Source organism: Pinus tabuliformis, chromosome 7 (assembly GCF_031772625.1).
Source record: "Pinus tabuliformis cultivar Carrire ecotype Pingquan chromosome 7, CPIR1, whole genome shotgun sequence".
In the NCBI taxonomy this organism is placed as follows: Eukaryota; Viridiplantae; Streptophyta; class Pinopsida; order Pinales; family Pinaceae; genus Pinus; species Pinus tabuliformis.
The window spans coordinates 496922455-496940286 of NC_142293.1; the positions used below are offsets into that span (position 1 = coordinate 496922455).

The 17832-nt window shown below is 45.0% G+C and overlaps 1 pseudogene; it reads left to right on the top strand.

Annotated features, from left to right (window-relative positions):
- The window catches only part of LOC149248216 (arogenate dehydratase/prephenate dehydratase 2, chloroplastic-like), a 31118-nt pseudogene that overhangs the window by 8878 nt on the left and 4408 nt on the right, over positions 1 to 17832 (top strand).

Below are 17832 nucleotides of genomic sequence, written 5' to 3' on the forward strand. Positions count from 1 at the left end.
CAGGGAGGTTTAGAGAGGGCCTAAGGGGTCCCTAACACCCTTCTAGAGAGTTTCGCAGAGTTTGGCTATCAAGAAACCTCATTCGTGAGCTTCTACAGGAAGTCTGCAGGGGTTCTACAGGATGTTTCAGGAATTTCTACAGGATGTTCAGAAATTTCTACAGGATGTTTGAAAATTGGATCTTGGAGGATGGGTGAGTGAGGGAAGATGCATGAATGGATATGGAGGTAGGATGGGGCCCTGAAATGACCCAAGGACTGATGGATGGAGTGGTGAGAAGGTGTAGAAGGCTGTCTTGGCTTCAAGACGGCTAAGACAATGGAGGAGCAAGAAGGTAGGGTTGCGTTGGCAAAAGAGCATGTGTGAGATGAGGAACCTAACTAGGATATGGAGCAGCTGGCTTGGACGAAGCTTAGGCAGATGGGAGAGTGGTAGAGATGCCCTGCACAGTGTACATTTAACCGAATCAACAAAGTCCTGCACACAATCAAAGTCTTAGCTAATCTACTCTAACTGTCAATGAAACAAATGAACAGCAGCTTTATTTGTAAAGAGAACCATGTACATCACTCAAGCAAAGAAACATTTCATAGATCTGAACTTATAACTAACTTCTACAAATGAAAACAGTACACCAAGGATTGCATGGTCAAGCAAACTAGTGTTTTTGTTGGGGCAGCACTGTTTCTGCAATTCCAGCCCCTGATCCAATAAGGATGAGGTGAAACTGAGAGTGTTTTCAACCCCTTTCTTGGAGCTTTATCTATTATTATCCTACCAATCTATTCTAAACATCTGAAGCAATTCTATTCATAACCAGTGACCTATTTAACCAACACAACTAAATCTGCTCAACAGAAACATGTTTCAAATGCATAAAAGGAAAATCATGATGCATAAAGAAAAGGTAACAATACAAAGAAGGAAGCCCTAGGCTCTCAGGTTGGGCCCAACCCCGAGAGCTATGGCTCCTATAGAAAACTCAGGGTTGGTATAAAATCCGACTGCTTCTCATTATCAAAACATGATCATAAGTCAAGATTTATGCCAAAAATGGCTACAAGAGAACAAAATGAAGCTAGCAGCACTGTAGTGCAAAGTATGCAAGAGTTTCCAAAAGTCCCTCAAGAAGGCTGAGGCCTTAACATTTATACACCATGAGGGCCCTAGCTGGCCTCCTAAATCTATGCGACTTGGCTGCCCAAACTTTGAGTAGACAACTTCTTCCAAAATCTGCTTGGCTGCCTTCTAGATCCGGTTTTGGTGGCCTTTGGAGCTCGGAGTTGGGGGTGAAGATCCCGAGAAAGGCTATTTAATGCCATAGACAACCCTCCTACGAATCCTCACCCTAAGCTTGGCTATCGTCCAGCCCATGATTGCTCGGTTTTTCTCCAACATGTGTCAAAATGCCTTAAATGAGCACGTGTTAGCCACCTAGGAAGAGACTACCCTTATTCGTACAAATGACATAAACATACTGAAAAATAATGCATAAGCTATGAAAAATGAAGGATTGAACAAGGATAATTAGGCCAAATGAGCCCAACAAGTTACCAAATTTGGGGCTCATCATCACCCCCCTGCTAAAATGGTTGCTCATCCTCTGAGCAACTAGTCCAGCTCCTCGTCTTTCATTGCTTTAATCGCCACCCTCACATCCCAGGCTTCTGAAGTAGTATCCTCCTCACTGTCATGGAATCCGGCCTTCCTTTCCACCTCTTCCCACTGCTTATGCTTGTCTTTTTCTGTGCTTCCTTCTAACAATCCCAAAAGAAAAGGTGGGCTTAGCTTGAGGCCGATCCAGCTGGCCTGGAGGTTCTGCATGGACTTCTTGTAGAGAGGCACCCGTGCCAGGGCCTCCCTCATTCTAGTTGGAGTGTGATATTCCCTGATTTTGAGGCTGTGGGACAATGTGTTCCACCTACGGGTGCAAGCATGAACACAATTATCCCCTAATAATCGCTCCATATCCTTGAAGTGTGCTATAGCTTGAGCCTGCCGATCCATGTATTCTAATAAAGCTTGAGAGTTGGTTGTTAGGTGCTGGTGGGCTGATATCAATGCGGTGGGGTCCCCTGGCTCTGCTCTAATCAGCAGTGGTTCATGTAGCTCTCGGTTCATGACATCTTTGACCTCTTCTGCTCTCTTTTCTTCATGGTTTAACCATGAGGTCAGTGCCATCAGCTGCATATATCCCACGGCTGTGTTGGGGTCCCATGAGGTTACATTTGGAAGGGCCGAATTATGAAGGTAGAACTCTGATAGCTTGGTCTTGTCCTCTAGTGAACTATTGTTACATAATTCCGTGAACTGCTGGGGGTTTTGGATTTGGGAGATACCCCTCTGTGCCAATGCGTTAATTTGGAATTGCAGCCACTGGTCCCGTAGGTATAGGCCATAAGATTTGGCCGGCTGCCTACATTGCAGAGCGTCCATTGCCCAACTGGCCATGCAGGCCAGTTGTGCCTCCTTTTCTTGCACCTATTGTTTTAGAGCTTGTATCTCTATGCTTGCCTGCAATTCTCTTTCCTGTAGTTGTTGGTTTAGTTCCTCAAGATCAGCTTGCATTCCTTCTTTTTCTTGAGGTTCTGCTGTGGTGTCCTCTGGTGCTGTGTCCCCTTCTTTCCTCTGTCCTTGTAGTTGTAGTTTGAGCTTCTCATTTTCTTCTTGTAGAAATACTCGCTGGCAGTTTCCCACATGTTTTGCCATAGCCAATTCTCTTCTTGCCTCCTTGAGTTGTTCCTCCAAAGGGCCTATATCTGCTACTCTTTTAGACTTGGCTATTCTCATCCATGTGTGGGTCCTCACTCTTTCTTCCTCTAGTGCAACGAAAAGCGGCACTGTGAATTTATGTGGAATGATTTTTTCGGCCTCCAAAAAGTTATAATAAGAGCCCAAGCTGGGCTGGGGACTAGGTTCCATAATGTGCTCTACCTCTTCTTCCTTTTGTGGTGATTTGGATGCCTCCCCTTCCATTCTTTCGGTCTCCTTGAACCTGGCCAATGTTTCCTGTAGAACAACTTTAGCATCCTGTAGAGAGGTTTTTGAAGCCAATCTTTCCATTCTCTCCCTCCAGGTAGATGTCTTCGGGCTCCCCCGCTCATAAGTGATTGATGCTTTGGAGGGGGACTTCTCCTTTGGCGAGGCAGGGGTGTCTTCAATGGTAATTGGGTCTTTGGATTGAGGTTGGGGTATGCCGGTTTTAATTCTTACACTTCTTCTTGCTTTGAAATACAGAGCAGTCTCCCTCTTTCATTTTTCCTTTGGCTTGGGAGAGGTACTTAGGGTGGCCAGCACAGCTGCTGCCTCCCTAGCTAGAATTTTGGCTGATTTCTCCTTTTGTTTTCCTTTTTTAGGACTTCCTGTAGAAAGCCCTGTAGTGGCTAGTTTCTGGCTTCCTGTAGAAGCCGTTTTTAAACTTCCTATAGAAGTAGACGACACTGTTTTAGCCTGCTTGGCTGAGGGTGCCTTTCCTTTTAGCTTGGCTGAGGCTGCCTTAGAGGTGCCCTCACTGGCGTGGACATTTTCAGTACTTTCCACCCTGCTCTATAGTCTTTTCTCCTTGGGTGTTGGTGTGGTTTTATCACCCCCTATTTTGGCAGCTTGGCTTTTTCCTTGTGTTCCCTTCAGTTCTTTCTTCAGTTTTTTGCCCGGGGTTTCCTGTCCTTTATCTTCCTCCTTCATCTGAATGTGCTCCTTCTCCTCACTGTTGGAGGAAGTGAGCTCCTCAACCAAAATTCGGATGTCATCATCCTTAGACATATTCCAAAAATGTTCCCAGGAGAGAGGGACGGTGTAAGTGTGCAGTGCATCTTCCACAAGGAGCTTGATGAGCCCATGATGGGCTAGTTGGTCTGGCGTTCCCTCTCTCAGTTTGGTGGCACACTCAGTCATGGATTACAGGAGGAAGTAAGGAATGCTCAAATTTTTCTCTGAGGGTAGGTCCATTTGGTGCCTGAGTTTTGTGAGCAACCGGAAATGATAGCCATACACGATGTTAAATCGCCCCTCACACGTAATATACTTCATAATCTGGAGGCTGACCTCACTCCAGAACGGTTGTAGGCTGGTTCTTTGAACTCCATTATTGTCCTTTGAAAATTGTTCCTCTGGCAAGAAGAACTCCTTTTTAGCTTTCTGACCCAATTTTCTCTCCTCCTTATCCCAAGGTACCCCCATCGGTAGATCAGTTACTCTGCTAATGAGCTGTGGGGTGAGTCTGAGGGTCAATCCTCTGAAGTTGACAACGGCCAATGTCTTTGATTTTGGCTTCAAGGACCTTAGGAATTCTTCTGCAATTTCGTCATCGTGTCCTTGAAGCTTGTCACAGAATGACATTGAGTGTGCAAGGGAAAACAAGTCCACCACCTCAGGGGTTTCCCATAACTTCTTGGAGTCCGAAGGCTCTTTTCTAATGAACCCTCTCGGCATGGGAAAAAACTTGTTTTTTTGTTCTGAGCTTGCCTGCTCGTGTACAGAAGTAAAGCTTCGAGATTTTCTAGACAGAGCGCAGAGCTATGTCTATGTTATGCACACAGTTATATAAAATTCACAAATTTCTACCAGTGAGGCTTGACAGTGGCTCAATTGTAATTCAAAACCCCAGAGAAAATCCCGCATACAGACTACGACGACAATTCTCATGCAGCGATAAGAAAACGACTTGTGAATTCATGAACAGACTTTTATTCACATTTTCCTACCCCTTCAACACGTCAACTTCACCACCTTTTGAATCATTTGCATGGGAGAGTTATTTTCAGGCCTACATTATTCCAGAATTGCCACCTTCGACGTGAACAATCCAAAATTCTTCGTAATGACGGGTTCCCTGTAGCGCAGCTTCCTCTAGAAATCGTGCACGACTTTTGGGGAACGCTTCAGTGGTTCTAGACTTTCTGCGCAGCAACAGGACGTTGGAACAGGCCGAGAACTCGGGCTAACAACCTTCAGAGGATTGAGGGTGCGTACTCGGCTGCAAAATGGTTGTGAGTAAATGACTACAGTGCATCATAAGTGATTCAGCTGGCCGATTTGAATTGCTGCGGAATTCATGGCGCGGGGGTGAGCTGTCCCCGTCAACCCGTTGGCCGACGTCACTGCTATCATTCCGCGGCATGTCCCTGACCGCCGAATCCTTCCCTTTGCATTTTCCGCTGCCATTCCTGTTAGACTGACACTTCTCTCCAACTGGACGCTTCCCACGTGTCCATTTCCTGTCTTTTCGACATAACCAAAGCCTTTCGGATCCGACGAGGCCGTCAGAATGGTTGTGGTGGCCAGCTGAATAGCTACCCGACTTGTTCAATCCATTCATTCTCACAGTCATGCACATTTAGAGTATAGCTTATGTAATTTGACGAAATAAGGTTAGGCACTTACCTGTGCGGCCGTGGACGTGAGTTTTCTCAGGCTTTAGGACGAGGAATGATGGATTCGCTTGCTGCTGCTTCGTGCACAGGCACTGGAGCTCCTCTTCATTGGCTACTGCTGGTTACGAGACCTTGAGACCCGGTTTCCTGGCGGTGAATGCTGCATGCACCGGCTTCATGAGCTGCGGGTGTCTCCATGGTATGTGCTCTAGCCGGATCAGCTGCTATAGGATTCCTGTAGGACATCCTGTAGCCGTTTCTCCTCCTGGGGTGCATGCCGAAATAATTGAGTCACGTTCATAGGTGCAGGGTCCTGAGATTGCCTTGATAGGTAAAGTATGCGAGCCTCTGCATGCGTTTATTTCCCAAAAAAATTTCCTTTATCTGAGAAAACAAAGTTTTGGTATGACTGTGCAGGTATATTTTGACCGTATGGCAGCAATGGTGGTGAAAGGAGGTGAAACAAGTGGAGGATGGAAGAAAAGAGTGGTTGCATGCCTCCTCAACGGACTTCAAGCTTCAAATTCTTCTTGATGATCGGTCCTAGCCTGCCCAAAGGCTCTACAGGATGTTTCCTGTAGAAATACAGAACTTCCTGTAGAAAGTCCTATAGCTTCCTGTAGAAGGCTAAACTATGACCAGATTGCGTCCAAACCTTGGAAGAGATGAGTGTTCATGGAGGGAGTGTTTGTGAGGTTGCCTGGTAGCTTGGTAGGGACCCTTGTCCTTGAGTTGAGAGGCCTCCTTTTTGCATTGAATCCCTGCAACCTGCAACAATTTCCAAAGATTAAGCCTGTTTTTTCTGTTTCTGCCTCTTTCTCTTTTTCTTTTTTCTTTTTCTCTCTCTTTTTTTTTTTTTTTTTTAAGAGACAGCAGGGGCGCCTCAATGAGGTTTTCACCCCTACTATCTACCTTGGGCGCCTCAGAGAGGTTTTCACCCAAGGATCTTTTTATTCCAATTCTTTTTCAGAGAGACAGCAGGGGCGCCTCAATGAGGTTTTCACCCCTACCATCTGCCTTGGGTGCCTCAGAAAGGTTTTCACCCAAGGATCTTTTTTTGTTTTTTTGTTTTTATTTTTATTTTTATTTTATGATGCTTAGGGTATGCCCAAAACAGAGGCAGAACCCTTCTCTATGACCAGCACTGATTTTTCCACAGTTTTGATGAACTCTTGCCTCGAAAGAGGTTTCTTGTAAATCTTTAGTCGATGCCCATTGACGAGCATGGGATGGCTTCTTCATCAATGGTCCGAATAAGGATAGAACCATTTTCATTACACTTCTCCACTGCATATGGTCCTAGCCATCTTTTCCTCAGCTTCCCCTTGAAATCCTTATGTCTGGAATCATACAGCAGCGCCCAATCTCCTGGCTGGAATTGTTTTTCATTGAGGTGCTGGTCGTGCCATATATTCCTCTGAAGTTGAACCACTTCTGAGTGAAGGAGGGCCTACATTCGGTGTTCATCTAATCCATTCAGCTGCAATAACCTTTCTTGTTGAGCATGGCTGAGGTCTAGGTCCAGCTGAGCTGCCATCCTCAATGTGTTGTACTCAAACTCGATTGACAACAAAGCTTTCTTCCCATAGACCAGCTCATAAGGTGTGAAGCCGATTGTGGTCTTTCAGGTGGTGTTGTAAGCCCAAGTGGCCTCAACCATGTGATCTGTCCAATCCTTTCTGATACTGCTCACCACCTTAGTCAAAATCCCTTCTAATGCTCTATTGGTGACCTCCACCTGCCCATTTGCTTGAGGATGATATGGGGTGGAAGTCCTATGCTTGATCTTGTGATGAGCGAGCAAGTCTTCAATTAAGTTGGAGGTGAACTGGCTTCCTTGATCGGTGACTAACTCTCTTGGGTAGCCAAATTTGTAGAAGATGTTTTCTCTTAAAAACTCAGCCACCTTCTCTTCTGTCGTTGCTTTGATTGCCTTGGTTTCCGCCCACTTTGTCAGATAGTCTTTGCACACAATGATGTAAGACCTTTGCCTTGAAGGAGGGTTGATAGGACCCATAAAATCCATACCCCACTTCTCAAATGGTTCAAGAGTCACTTGAGGTTGGAGAGGCATTTCGTCCCCTAGAGTCGGTTTCCCCATCCTTTGGCATCTGTCACATTGGTTGATATATCTTTTGACATCTTGATGAAGCATGGGCCAATAGTAGCCTGCCTGTAGAATTTTGAAGGCAGTCCTCTTGGCTACAAAATGTCCTCCACAAGGCCCATCATGACAGGTTAGGAGGATGTCAAAGACTTCCTCCTCCCTTACACAACGCCTTAAGATCTGATCGGGGCCATGTTTGAATAGGTTACCCCCGATCCAAGTGAATGAGGCACTTTTCCTCACGATTCTGCTCTTCTCTTTTGAGGATAGATGCGGAGGGAACTATGCTGAGACCAGGTAGCTTGCTATATCAGAAAACCATGGAGAGAGTACTGAGATAGCAAATAGATGTTCATCTGGCATTTGGTCATCCACTGTTCCATCTTCACCTGCAGGTAAATCCAGTCTAGACAAGAAGTCAGCAACAACATTTTCTTTACCTGGCTTGTCAATGATAGTCAAATCAAACTACTGCAACAAAAGTAACCATCTAATAATACGAGCATTCACATCAGTTTTATTCATTAAATATCTAATTGCAGCATGATCAGTATGTACAAATGTTTGATAGCCAGTGATGTAGTGCCGGAACTTGTTCAGGTAATGGACCACGGCCAAGAACTCTTTCTCAGTTATAGTATAATTCATTTCTGCCTTGGATAAGTTTTTGCTGACAAAGTATATGGAATATGGGAGTTTTTGTTCAACCTGTCCTAAGGCTGCCCCTATGGCTTTGTTCGAGGCATCAGTGTGGATGTGGAAAGGTAGGGCCCAGTTTGGACCTCTCAAGATCGGGGCGGACACCAACTTATCCTTTAATTCATTCAGAGCCCTCTGACAGTCGTCCGTCCATTTGAACTCAACATCTTTTGCTAAGAGGCCAAACAATGGCGAGGCTAGCTTACTGAAGTCTTTAATGAATCTTCTATAATATCCTGCTAAGCCTAAGAAACTCCGAACATCTCTTACCTTCTGAGGAGGTGGAACCTTTTTGATGAGAGCAATTTTATTAGGATCCACCTGTAATCCTTGGCGAGAAATGGTATGTCCTAGCACGGTCCCTTTAGTCATCAGGAATTCACATTTTTCAGGACTAAGGGACAGGTTCATCTCAATTCACTTGGTTAGAACTTTTCCCAGATTGGACAATGCTTCCTATAAGTTGGACCCATAAGGAGTGAAGTCATCCATATAGATTTCCACCGAATCATGGACCAGCTCAGAAAAGATGCTCAATACTGCTCTTTGGAAAGTGGCAGGAGCGTTGCATAGCCCAAAGGGAAGGACTCGGTAAGCAAAGGTACCCCAAGGACAAGTGAAGGTGGTCTTATCTTGGTCCTCCGGGCTGATTTGGATCTGGTTATACCCACTGAACCCATCTAGGAAAGAGAAAAACTTCTTTCTCGCCAGTCCATCCAACACTTGATCTATGAAAGGCAGAGGGAAGTGGTCTTTCTTGATGGCTTTGTTCAGTTCTCTGTAGTCCACACAGATTCTCCACTTCCCATTTTTCTTGGGTAACAACACCAGAGGGGAAACCCACTCGCTATTCGAGATGGGGTAGATGAATCCTGCATCCAACAATTTTTGCAATTCTTCTTTGACAATGTCCTTAAGGGCTGGATTCATTCTCATCTAAGGTTGCCTGACCAGTTTACAATCTTCTTTAATGTAGATGTGATGGGTACAGACTGAAGGATGGACTCCTTTCATCTCCTTATAGCTCCAAGCAAAAGCATCTAGATGACTGGGCAACAGGCTATACAACTCCTTTTCCTAGGAAGGAGATAGAGAGGAGCTGATCTTTGACGTTCTCTCGGGGGCCAAACTCCACATTTTTAACTCTGGGAGAGGTTGGATCAGTCACACAGAGGTCCACTAAGGTGTTGGCTTGAGTATCCTCCACCAATTTCTCTAAGGACAATGCACTGGGAGGCGGATTCTGAATCAAGGTCTCAATCAAATCATCCTTGGTTTGAGGACCTCCACCGGTGGTTTCTAAGGTGCACAAGGGTGCAGAGTATACCTCATCTTCTTCTCCTTCTTCCAACCAAAGTGGTAAGTCGTGCTCTAGCAGAGGTTGGGCAGGAGGGTATAGGACTAGCTGCTTGGACATAGGACCATTTTTTATGGTCATGTTTCCTGCTTGGAAACTTATGTAAGCATCCGCAGTGGCTAATCAAGGCCTTCCCAAAATAAGGGGGTATCCAGTAAGCTTTTCTCTTGGTTGAAGGACCAAGAAATCCGCAGGATACTCCCAAGAGTCAACAGAGACCAAGACATCCTCCACAATCCCTTCGGGAGTCATGGTGGAGCGATCTGCTAACTACAGGACTGTCGAGGTCTTCCTTAAGGAACCCTGAAGGTTGAGTTTGAGCATGGTGTCCCTGGTCATCACATTAATGGCAGCCCCTAAATCAATCAAGGTGTGGGGTATGATGGTGCCATTGATGTGGACACCAACTACAGGACTCCCAGGATCCAAATACTTTGGACGGATTACTTGCCCCAACATAAGATCCGACAGTTGTCCTATGGCATTGATAGTTGAGGCATCTCTTTTTCGCCTGCCTGGGTGCCTGAAACACTTTTTCTTAACCAATTTGTTGTATATCGGTACATCTTTGATGGCTTGGAGAAGTGGTATTCTCACACACAACTGTTTGAGTTCTCCTAAAAGCTCATTCTCTTCTGGGTCGGGTTGTGTGGTTATTGTTAGTCTCTCAGGGAAGGGTGGAATGGCTTTGGGTTCACTTTCCTGTTTCTCTTCCTTGTCCTCTGGGGGAGGAGGTTGGCGATCTGGAAGAGTCTTCCTAGATCGCAGGTTGATCTCGTGGATTTCCACAGCATAGGTAGGGCATGTTGTTTCCCCAATATATACCTGCTGGGCCTGTCGGTTGTTGGGGTTTGGGTTCGGTTGAGCAGGCATTTGGGGTTGTCTTGGAGGAGCAAGAGGTAATGGTTGTGGTTGAGCCGGTGGTGGAGGCAAAATGGTGGGAGGAGTGTTGTATTGGGGCCTCCACCCCGGTTGAGGTGCATTCCACTGAGGCTGTGGCTGGACATGTGAGTGAAACGAATGAGTAGTGGGTTGAGTATGGTATTGAGGTGGGTAAGACCATGGAGGAGGTGCAGACCAGGAAGGATGAGCCAGGGGACCCCAAGAAGGCATAGGAGCAGATTGGTTGGGGCTATAATAAGTTTGGGATGTCCCTTGCATCCCCTATTGGTAAGGTCTAGGTCCATGCGGCCTCCTTTGGTTCACGAAGTAGAGGGGTTCGGTGGGTGCCTCAGTCCCTTGGTATATGGCCTTAAATCCAGGTAAGGTTGGGCATTGGTTCGTGGGGTGGTCCTCCTCACAAACGAAACATACCTCTACTAAGTGTAATGGACACTCGTTCTTAGGGTGCTTCCTCGTACACCTGGGACAGAAGATGGCCAAAGCCCTCTCAGCTTCCTCTTTCTTCTGCTGGACTCGGAAGGTATCTAATTGCATGGCAATGGTTTGTCTCACCTCACTTTTGAGGTCCTCCAGCTGATTAGCAAACTCATGCTTGGAGAAAGTAGTACTAGCTGAAAGTGGGTTTCCCCTACCTCTTTTCCGGGCTGCCCTAGAGTGGTTTCTAAACACAGTCTTTATATCCTCATAAGGTAGTTGGTAAATATCTCCTCCAGCTAGCATGTGAAGGGTATCTAGAAGATCTTTAGGGACTCCTCGGAGCAGGACCAGCTTTAGAGATTCGGGTTCAAGTGTGCACCTGGCCCGTTTATAGCTAAGCTGGAACCTTTCCTCGTAATCTTCTAAAGACTCATCGTTTGCATGGTCATCCGAAAGATTTCTCCCTTGGCTTCCTTAAACCTACAGTAGTCCCGGTATTTGGTATTGAAATCTTGTTGCATCTGAGCCCAAGTGGTGATACTGTTTCCAGGTAGCCCCATGAACTAGTGTAATGTTGCATCCTTGAGGGTAGAGGGAAAGAGTTTCAATTTTTGCTCATCTTCTGTGTAGTCATAGGTTCGACAAAGGATAGAAAACTCAAACAGGAAGGTATCAGGGTCTTCAGTAGTCAATCCATGGAAGTGAGGTAAAGCGGAGGGGCTTATGTTTTTCATTTTCATGTCTCCATTGGTCTCTCGGATGGGAAAGGCACCTTCTATTCTCTCATCTTCTCTTCTACCGTTTCGGTTTTCAGCCATGGCTTCAGATGGAGTGTTCTCTAACTCTTCTTCTGTTATAGGATCTTTGTATATCTCAGGAGGCTCACCTATAGGTTCTTCTGGATCACTGTCACCAAAGAAGAGAGAAGGGTGACTCAGTGAAGTGGTGGGGGTGTTGGGTAAGAATTTGCCGGTTTTATCTCTGTTCCTACGAGGCATGAAATGGAAAGACTTTTGATTTCTTTTGTTCTTTTTCTTCTCGTACCTGCAAAACTAAAATAGATTGAACTGCAACTAATCTATCTTGCTGAAATGGAAATGCGGAATTTAAATGAAAGCATGAAAGGACTAATCTATTTTGCTCAAATGAAATTGCAGGAATGAAATGCTAGTCTACGCTTGCTGAATTGAAACGCTAATTTACGCTTGCAAAATTGAAATTGCGGAATTGAAATGCTAATCTATGCTTGCAGAAATGAAATTTAGGAATTGAAATGCTAATCTATGAAAGCAGGGAATATCTACTTTACTTTTGCGGAAATGAAATTGCAGAATGGAAATGAAATAAACTATTTAGCAGAAGGCGAGAGTAGGAAAATAGAAGAAAAGCAAAAATCACCAATACTCTGACGCTTCCCCGGCAACGGCACCAAAAAGATGGTGGGCTCCAATATTGCAGCAATAATGCTGCAACTCCTGGGACTCCCTTCTTTACTTTTATCAACCTGGTAGTTCGTAACAAACTTGGAAGCGACGGTGATGTATGCACAAGTACTAGCTCTTGTCGTAGCTGTCACTTGGTCAGCTGGCACAAGTCCGCTAGGGGCTTAAGCCAACTTCTATGAGCTCTTAGAAGAAGCTTTTTAATTGATGGATGAAAGCTAACTCAAAGGAAGCTAATCTACTTGCGGAAAGAAACTGAAAGCCGAAAAGTAACGCAAACCCTAACAAACCCTAATTCTACTAGCTAGTTCTACTGATGCAAAGGAGAGAATGAAAACTATTGGAAGAGATGCCATTACTTCTATGAAGGTAAAATACATGTGTCTAGACTACCTCTATCTGAGGAAAACATCTTTTTGTATTTTTGAATAAGTTATTAGAATTATCTTGCATGTGCTTTTAACTGTTTGTGACTTTGCAGAGGTGGATTGGCGAGAGGAAATGGTTGGAAGAGGTCGGGAAGGTTCAGAGAGGGCCTAAAGGGTCCTTAACACCCTTCCAGAGAGTTTCACAGAGTTTGGCTATCAAAAACCCTCATTCGTGAGCTTCTACAGGAAGTCTGCAGGGGTTCTACAGGATGTTTCAGGAATTTCTACAGGATGTTTAGAAATTTCTACATGATGTTTGAAAATTGGATTTTGGAGGATGGGTGAGTGAGGGAAGATGCATGAATGGATATGGAGGTAGGATGGGGACCTGAAATGACACAGAGACTGATGGATGGAGTGGTGAGAAGGTGTAGAAGGCTGCCTTGGCTTCAAGACAGCTGAGACAATGGAGGATCAAGAAGGTAGGGTTACATGGGAAAAAGAGCAGGTGTGAGACGAGGAACCTAACTAGGAGATGGAGCAACTGGCTTGGATGAAGCTTAGGCGAATGAGAGAGTGGTAGAGATGCCCTGCACGGTGTACATTTAACCGAATCAACAAAGTCCTGCACACAATCAAAGTCTTAGCTAATCTACTCTAACTATCAATGAAACAAATGAACAACAACTTTATTTGTAAAGAGAACCATGTACATCACTCAAGCAAAGAAAAATTTCAGAGATCCGAACTTATAACTAACTTCTACAAATGAAAACAGTACACCAAGGATTGCATAGTCAAGCAAACTAGTGTTTTTGTTGGGGCAGCACTATTTCTGCAATTCCAGCCCCTGATCCAATAAGGATGAGGTGAAACTGAGAGTGTTTTCGACCCTTTTCTTGGAGCTTTATCTGTTATTATCCTACCAATCTATTCTAAACATCTGAAGCAATTCTATTCATAACCAGTGACCTATTTAACCAACACAACTAAATCTGCTCAACAGAAACACGTTTCAAATGCATAAAAGGAAAATCATGATGCATAAAGAAAAGGTAACAGTACAAAGAAGGAAGCCCTAGGCTCTCGGGTTGGGCTCAACCCCGAGAGTTATGGCTCCTATAGAAAACTCAGAGTTGGTATAAAATCGGACTGCTTCTCATTATCAAAACATGATCATAAGTCAAGAGTTATGCCAAAAATGGCTACAAGAGAACAAAATGAAGCTAGCAGCACTGTAGTGAAAAGTATGCAAGAGTTTCCAAAAGTCCCTCATGAAGGCTGAGGCCTTAACATTTATACACCATGAGGGCCCTAGCTGGCCTCCTAAATCTATGGGACTTGACTGCGCAAATTGTGAGTAGACAACTTCTTCCAAAATCTGCTTGGCTGCCTTCTAGATCCGGTTTTGGTGGCCTTTGGAGCTCGGAGTTGGGGGTGAAGGTCCCAAGGAAGGCTATTTAATGCCATATTCAACCCTCCTACGAATCCTCACCCCAAGTTTGGCTATCTTCCAAACCATGATTGCTCGATTTTGCTCCAACATGTGTCAAAAAACCTGAAATGAGCACGTGTTAGCCACCTAGGAAGAGTGACTACCCTTATTCGTACAAATGACATAAACATACTGAAAAATAATGCATAAGCTATGAAAAATGAAGGATTGAACAAGGATAATTAGGCCAAATGAGCCCAACAAGTTACCAAATTTGGGGCTCATCATCTGTTCATCTGTTCGTGAGCACTTCTTGCATGTTTACGCATCTATCCATCCGTCTGTGAACACATCTTTGCATGATTATCCATTCATGAGCATATCTATTTGCATGCATTGTTCATTCATCTATTGGTGAACCTGTTCTTCTGCATGTGTTCCCTTCATTCATCCCTTTCATTGTCACGCCATGTTTGTTAGTGTGCCTGTGCTTGCACTCACTCATGACGAGATGACATCAAATCCAAAAGCCTCCTAGTCTACCATGACATATGATCATTTCGAATATAGGTGACAGGGAGAGGCAGCAAGGTTGCAAAGAAGGATGATGGATCTGGGCACTTCTAATGAAAATTGCACAAGAGTCACTGAGTGATGAAGATGGGCAATCCAAGTCGACAATGACTATCTGCGAGGTTCTGCTCGATTGGAAGGAAAAATTGTGCAAATTTTGGGAGGGACAGTCTGGGCTGTAGGAAGGCAAGGTAGGAAAAATTTATGCAGTTTCAGAAACGAGCGGGCAGCAGGGGATGGAAGGAAAAATTTGCACAAATTTCTGGAGGAAGAAGTCGGGCTACAAGGAGGATTAACAAGCAGAAATTGTGCAATTTTTGGGAGGAACTAGCCAGGAGCCTGGTAGTCAAAACTGTGCAATTCCCATAGGGAACTAGTAGTTGGTTGTTGGGTCATTGGCAACAGAAACTGCACAAATCCTAAGGGGAACACGCAGTCAGCTACTGGGTGCTTGGCAATAGAAACTGTGCAATTCCTGGAGGGAATTGGCAGTATATTTGTAGGAGTTTCTGGTGAGGAAAACTGCATTGAGGGTGATAGGTTAGCCTGATGATTATCTCTACGCAGTTTCTAAGCTGAGAAGACTGTTGTCTAGTAGAAGGCCTACTCATGAAAACTGCGCAATTTCCTGGATGAGCTGTTGGTCAATTGTCGGGAGGAATGGAGGGGAAAACTACGCAATTTTATGAGGGAGACAAGGATGGGCACTTAGTGTCTATCCGACCTGTATGCGCAATTTCCTCAATCAATAGAGTGGGTGCGGTCAGTAGGATTTGTTCAATTTTTGAGGGGAGTTAGTCTTGGGGTGGCTATTGGGTCCGACTATCCGGGTCGTTAGCATGAAAGCTGATCGGATTGCTTGCAATCAGCACGGCTTGGAAAGACTTGCTTGGTTCTTCTATGCTATTATGGGTGACAGTCGATCAAGTCAATGGTGGGGTGATGGTTTGGATGTCACAGGGGAGTCCATTCGTTAGAACTTCAGAAAAATGACTAAGTGTGTGAACGATCGAAAGATGCATAGGTGATCATGCAAACACACACTCACATGATTCGGCGATGAAATGACTCAAAACATACAAACACACATGTTCAACATGACTGGCCGAAGGTGAAAGTGGCAAGCGCAACACTTTTGATTGATCATTGATTGACCGTAACGATGCTTGTGTGATAGTGAATGTGACTCCATGTGTGAGTGTGGCAAATTTTTTCATAGCAAACACAACAAGTATGCACGAAGCAAAGACATTGAGCATAACTAGAACATGGTCGCAAGCATGACTTAGACACCAACCTACAGAAACTTTGGTGGAATGAACAAGAAAGGCAGATGAAAAGGCCTCCATGGACTCATGAAGTGAACCTGAGGGTGCACAGTCATCAAGCAAAACTCCCAAGGGAGGCTCCGAAATTAGGTGCAGGCCAAAATTTTTGAGGGTGGTTGTAGCACTACAACACCTTCAAAGGCGGAATGGAATCCGTATTTGAGGCGTTGGAGTTGGAAACCGCCAATAGGGCAGTGGTTCCTATGGAGAACTCGCTGGACGGAGTGATTGAGAGGAACTACGATTTGATGTTACGCCATCCCGATCTCCATGTGGTGGGTTATGTATTATTGCCCATAAATCATTTCTTTCTATCTATGAGAGGGGCGTCGAAGAGGCGTTCTTTGAAGAGAGTGATCAGTCATCCATAAGCACTTGCTCATTGATAGAGATGTCTCACGGCTCTTGGTGCACAGGTGGAGGTCGTGCACAAATCTACGAGCGCCACTCGTTTTGTAGCGGAGAACTACATAGATGACACGATTATCATTGACAGCGAGATTGTCGAACTGAAATATGGTCTTTAAGTGGTTGGGAAAAGAAATACAGGAGGACATTTCAACTACCACCAAATTGTGATTTTGGGGAAGATTGAAAACAAAAACAATAACTCCTCAGTACACCTAGTGTCATGGCCCTATCCTAGTGGTAATTTTTCAATCACACATTGGCAAGTGTGGCACCGCTACCCAATTTATTTTCACCAATACTACTGAGTACAGGCTACATCTAACATTCAAAACTTAGATATTTTCTTCAATTTCACTAAGCATTCATCATTCTTTACACATTGGAAACATTCATCATCATCATTATCATATAAATATGCACAACGGATAAATCTTATTTCAAAGGGAGGGGCAACTCCTTAGTTAGAGTCTGCCCAAATGATAACAACAATACAAATTTACAAGTATTTTTACAACATCAGTATTTCCAATGAACCCGAGGTTCACATTTACAAAATTGTCAAAATCCAAATGGGCTTGTTGTTTAGGGTCGTCCTCCCCTAAGTCGCCCTTCGTTCAACTCGTGTAGTGTTTCAAGCAAGGGCGCCCACCTCCGTCTGTGCCTGCCATGCCCATTCAACCACACCCATTTCTCCATTCAATCATGTCGTGTCCACCATCTGTCCCACACCACAGTCTATCATTCCACTCGACTCTTCTGCAGTCCATCATTTAGCTCGACCACTCCATCGTTTCACCCAATAACACTTCATGTCACCATTCAGCACTTCGAGCAGGAGTGCCCAGTGAGTCGACTCATCTTGCAAGCATGAATGCACTATTGGCAGCTCGTCCGTGAGCAGAACACCCATTCCTCGTGTCACCCAACTCATCCATGGGTCTGAGCACCCACCCGATTCACCAAACCTACATCTCATCCACTTAACCATTGCTTGCTCATCCACCTATTCAGCTTGTACACCCAGTCTGCTTGTCCACATTTCTTCCCACCTGACCGCTACCACAGTTCATTGTGTAGTTGTGCCCAGACCAACTCGTCCACACCCGAACTTCACCAAACTCTGCAACTCGATTCTGTTTTCTTCTTTTCGACCAAGCGCTGCGGCCCTCAATCTACCTGCAATCTTGGCCTGCTCCTTCGCTCACCCTTCTCTTGCTTGCGCATTGAACTCATGTAGGTTTGATTTTTCTTGAATGAGATGATGCCTTATCCTCCAATTCACCCTCCAATATATATGTGTCCATCAAGGATCAAGGTGGGTCGGCCTGCCCAGGCCGACCATGTAAATCGCCCAAAAATCACCAAGAGTCACGTCGGCTCAACCAACTCGTCGCACCACACGTCGGCCCACCGACTCATT